Source organism: Leucoraja erinacea, chromosome 2 (assembly GCF_028641065.1).
Source record: "Leucoraja erinacea ecotype New England chromosome 2, Leri_hhj_1, whole genome shotgun sequence".
In the NCBI taxonomy this organism is placed as follows: Eukaryota; Metazoa; Chordata; class Chondrichthyes; order Rajiformes; family Rajidae; genus Leucoraja; species Leucoraja erinaceus.
In genome coordinates, this window is record NC_073378.1 from 91,374,998 (window position 1) to 91,380,997 (window position 6,000).

Sequence of the window (6,000 nt, forward strand, 5' to 3'; positions counted from 1 at the left end):
TGCAATAGGCCATGGATCCATGAGAAGGTCTATGAGAATGTGCTGAGGCGTTCTTCGCACAGGCCTCTAGCAAAAGCTGCCAATTCTCCATCTGCCAGTGGGGCTGTTCATTTAGGGACCTCCTCCCTACTGGCAGCACCAGCTCTGCAATGTTCTATTGAGACCTTGTGATCATGACGTGCAGGATCTCCATGTCTAGGACATAAGTGAATTCCATATCTGATTATGGGATTCATTTTCACCCTCCTCAGATTTTTGTTTATAAAAAGATTAAAATATTTCTCATGTCTCCATAGAAGAAATTTGAGTAGAGCCACTTGTGTGTGCTTATGCATAGCCTCGGGCCAATTCAACATAGGCCCTTGATGGATTGCAATGACAAGATGCCTCCCAAGTGCAGCTCATTAGTATCAAAGGTAGCACCTGAGGCTTCAGTCACATAAATGGCTTGTGGTTAGTTCCTCAAGGGAGAGAGGGGTGAAAGAGGAGACCGTCAACGCACGGGTGTTTGTTTTCAGTGTGGTGAAGCAATCCTGCCCCTTCTGATTCCATTAGAGAAAAAGCAACTGAAGATTTTAACTGAACCCACCTTGATCTAGATGAACTCATTAGAGTTCACCCTCAAAGTAGTCAGGTGGCAACAATGCTTTTCAAGAGTTGCATTAGGACTTGACTTGCACAACCAAACTAGTCTACTGCCTATGACAAAAAGATATCTAACTGAAACTCACCCATAAAGCATTTTTGTGCTCAATGGAGCATTTCAGACCAGGGCCTGATTTTTGACCCTCTTTCAGCATCTTTCTCACGTGAAAAATGGATGAGTTGATACGCACTTTCCCGTTCCACGATGTCAGTGCCTGCCACTGACCATTAAAACTGTTTATCCCTCCTTCACATTGAAAGCAGTTTGCATCTGGGGTGAGCAAGCAAGTTACCTTCACTAATTTGCAGTTAGTTTCTGCCTGCCGAGTTAATGTAATCATGGGCCTCTCAGGGTGTGTAGTGCAAATGGAAAAAATGAGTCTGCCACATAAACTTAAAAATGGAAAAGGTAGCATTAAAGCAATCTGAGGTATTTGTTTAACTTCATGATGAAGGGTGCCTTGTTTCCAGAATGCCAAACAGAAAATGCAAAGTTCCCACTGGCTATAATCTACAGTATGTTTGGCTGATCACTTTCAGGTTAATGTCAAGCAATTGGCCTCATTCCCAGCCACTGCCTTACCCTGAGAAAATAGATTTAGTCAGACATACAGCCATCATCACTGGCCCTCACATTCCTAACATTTCAGTCCAGATTAAGACGAAATGGTTCTAGTGTTTACTGAAATCTCCTAGGTGTTGCATTTTTCTCATGGTTATATTAATCCAGGTCAACTATCTAAGGCCAAGACCTCCTCGAAACCAGCATTCTTTCATTGAGGAGCAATGAGAAGAAATGTTTTGAAATTATTTCAAATATGCGCAAAAACGCACATCGATAACATTTGCAAAGATATTTCCTGGAAAATCCGGTAACCTATCTAAATATCTATTTCCCTGAGCATATAAATGTGAAGAGTAAACAGCAATTCCTAGAGGTGTTCCCCAAAAGTGTGAAATGTTAATTTGTTTGTCAGGATATAAATTCACAATTGACTGTACTACACATCATTAAGTGAGGAATGTAACTGGGAGAATATGAAACTCTTTCTCTTATCCTATATTCAATGGATGGATTCATAGAATTCATAGACATTCATCTCAACATGCATCACTGAAATTAATATATAGAATAAAATATAGAACAGAACAGTATATCACAGGACCGGCCTATAATATCTGTGCTGAACATGATGCCAATTTCAACTAATCCCTTCTGCTTGCACAAGATCTAGCTCTCTCCATTCCCGTCATATCCGCGTGCCTATCTAAAATCTTCTTAAATGCCACAATCATGGTGGTGGCATGGTGGCGCAGTGTTAATGTTGCTGCCTTACAGTGCCAGAAACCTGACTATGGGTGCTGTCTGTATGGAGTTTGTACGTTCTCACCGTGACCTGCGTGGGTTTTCCCCGGGATCTCTGGTTTCCTCCCACACTCCAATGACGTATAGGTCTGCAAGCTAATTGGTTTGGTAAAATTGAAAATTGGCCATAGTGTGTGTAGGATAGTGCTAGTGTACGGAGATCGCTTGTTGGTGCAGACTTGGTGGGCCAAAGGGCTTGTTTCCACACTGATTTTCAAAACTAAACTAAACCTCTGTCTTCACCACCACTCCTGCCAGCATGTTGCAGATACTTACAACCTTCTCTGTGGAAAAATTACTTCCTAGTGCTATTACCAAAGACCACTGCACATCCAGGCCACAGTTCTATGAAACCCATTGGTGAAAAATCCAGAATATCTAAAAAAAAAAAATAGCAATATAAAAAGTAACTTTTCAGCTCTTGTTGCCGGAGGCACAAAGATAAATGTAGAATTTAGTTTTGTTGTGGAACTGAGGCCACCTTCCAGAGAAGCCCAATGCCAGTTCAGCTTGCTTGTAACAAGCTGAAAGACTAAATGCTGTCTTCCTGTTGTGGAAGCTTGCCAAGGGTAAGTCCTCACATTTCTATTCATTTCACAGCTTTGCTTTTTGCATTATATGCCAACAGCAATTCACTACAAACCTGCTGGAATATTAGGCATGAAGAGTGTACAGTGGTTTTGTGACTTGTACTCGTGTATTTTCTGCAGGCCCGTCTAGGTTTCTTTACAACACTGTGCTGCTGATTTGCCACTGTACTCGTGATCCTGACCTTGCGTGCTGTCTGTGTGGAGTTTGCATGTTTTCCCTGCGACTGAAAAGATGGACCACTCAAGGAACATTCAAGAAATATTAAATTAAAAAATATGGTATTTGATCGAGGCACAAAAGACTGGAATCTCAAGCAAAAAAACAATCTGCTGGAGTATTTATATATTCGCGATTCTGCTGGAAGAACTCAGTGTGTCAGCTAACATTTTCCCCCACCTCCCTCACCTCTCCCCCCCCCCCCCCCCCCCCCCCCCCCCCCCCCCCCCCCCCCCCCCCATTCTCTCATTCATCTGAAGGGTCTTGACCCGAAACATTGACTGTGTATCTCACTGCACAAATGCTACCTCGCCTGCTGAGTTACTCCAGCAGTTTGTTTTTTACTCCTATGTCATTCAGTCCCTCAAATGCACTCTTTTTTCAAAGGTATCTTCACTGGTCCCATACCTTTCCTGGCTGGCTTGCACACAATTGTCCATTGTTCAAATGGACACATAAGGGAGTCTTAAGACTCACATTCCTGGATAATATACCTTTTTGTGAGTATACCTTTTCCCAGCTTTGATCACCAGCACGTCTCTTGACCCTGTTAATATCTGTCTTTAACCTGCTTGTCAAATGTCCTTTCCTGGAAAAATCACAGTTTCTCATCAGTTAAATATTGATCATCACTCCCACTTATAAACTGTCACATTTTTGACATAGATTCCATCTCTCTCCCTGGTTGAAATGTGGACTTCTTAACCTCCTGTTTAAATAGATCACTCCAATAGTTGGCAGGGTTATTTTCCAAAAATATTTAATCAGGGAATCCATGATCCAATTCCACTCATCGCTAAACAGTGATTCATGCCAGAATAACATATCACACATAAAGTAGTCAGATTGAAGACTGCATTGACCAGTGTATTCCTCCTGATAAAATACATGCCATCACTACAAAGGCCAAACACCAGCCCCTGGTGATTGTTACGAGTGTCAAGGGTTATGGAGTGAAGGCAGGAGAATGGGGTTGAGAGTTAAACATAGATTCTAAAAAAACCAAGTTCTGATCCAAACAATCCAAATAACTACCACCCCATCTCCAACCTCCCATTCATCACTAAACTTCTGGAAAGGACAGTAGCAACACAACTTCAAGTCCACCTTCAAAACAATAACCTCTATGAACCATTTCAGTCCGGTTTTTGCCACAATCACAGCACTGAAACAGCCTTGGTAAAAATTACAAATGATCTCCTTCTCGCAGCTGACACCGGCCACTTATCCATCCTGATCCTCCTCGACCTCACAGAAGCCTTTGACACCATCTCCCACCCAATTCTTCTGGAATGTCTATCTGCCACCGGCATCAACAACAATGCACTACTTTGGTTCAGGTCCTATCTACACAACAGAAAACAGTTCATCCAGGGAAATAAAGTCACATCCAAAACTGCCACAGTCCCCAAGGTGTTCCTCAGGGATCGGTGCTGGGGCCACTGCAATTTTCACTACTACGCCGATGATACACAACTTTACCTCTCCACAAAACCAAACACCTCCCTTCCCCCAACTGCCCTCACCACCTGTCTTCAAGCTATCAGCAACTGGATGTCACTCAACCTTCTAAAACTCAATGGAAATAAAACAGAAATCATGCTAATTGGCTCAGTTCACACTCTCCAAAACCCACCCGTTCATCATTTCAGTTGATGGCTCACCCATACCCATTTCCTCCCATGTCAAAAGTCTCGGTGTCATTCTGGACAGTACACTTTCCTTTGGCCCCCACATCAGCAATATCACACGCTCTGCATACTTTCATCTCCGCAACATCTCCAGACTCCGCCCCACCCTCTCCAAAGTCAATACAAAAGTCCTCATCCACGCTCTGGTCACATCCCACATCGATTACTGCAATGCCCTCCTCACATGCACCTCCAATAAACTTCTTCATCGCCTCCAATGCATTCAGAACTCTGCAGCCCGGATCATCACCCGCACCAGATCATCGGACCACATCACACCCATCCTCACTCAGCTCCACTGGTTCCCTGTGCACCACCGGATTAACTACAAGATTTTACTGCTGACCTTCAAAGCCCTACACCACCTTGCTCCCCAATACCTCTCTGACCTGCTGCTACCATACCCTCCTTCCCGGTCACTTCGTTCCTCCTCAGCTGCAATTTTAACTGTCCCCACATTTAGATTCAGCACCATGGGTGCCAGAGCCTTCAGCTGCTAACCCCACGTCTCTGGAACACTCTCCCACCTCCCATCCGTCACCTGGACACTATCAATCAATTCAAATCACAACTGAAAACACACCTGTTTGGATTAGCATACCCGACATAACTTCCACCATGTTCACCCTGATTTTAATGACTTAAAATGTTTTGTGTATTTTTTGTTTTTTGTTTTTAATCAACTTGATTTTAATATTGATAAATGTATTGTGATTGTATGTCCTGTAAGGTGTCCTTGGGTGTCCAGAAAGGCGCCAGCAAATAAAATGCATTATTATTATTATTAGATCAGCCGTGATTGAATGGCAGAGTGGACTTGATGGGCCGAATGGCCTAATTCTGCTCCTAGAACTTATGAACTTATTATGAACATAAATCTGTGCCTTCATATGCCGTCCAACTGCCTGCCCCTTCGGCGACATGGATTTCAAGCGATCCCTCCCTTCCTGCAACTATGCTTTCTTTTCTTTACAACCTCTGTTAAAATTGACCTGCCGTCCAGTTCCCCTTCCCCTCTCTCCCCCACCTCCATTCAATGTAATGCTTGGCGACCTTTTTCCAAGTTGAAGCTGCCATTTTACTCACATTTATTGCACAAACCCTTCACTGTTGCTAATAGATAGTGATGGGAATATTCTATTGAAATGCATTAACTTAAGACACCACTTCCGAGGGCAGTTGTGATGCAATCTCTGGAGGCACATGAAACAGGAAAGCATGGCAGGTTTCCTTCCTTAAAGGATATTGGTGAACCGTTGGAATTTGTATAGCAAGCAACAACTTCGCTTTTTCTTTTACAGATGTGATTTTCAGTCGACAAACTTAAAAAAAAATATTTTGATACTCATCATGGAAAAAAATCCAGGCATATCTTTCTGAAAAAATCAAGTACAAGGTTTCTACTAATGTGTATAACAGAGCTCCTTGATATTGTGGCTTGGACTCATATGCTGATCATGATAGAAACATAGAAACATAGAAATTAGATGC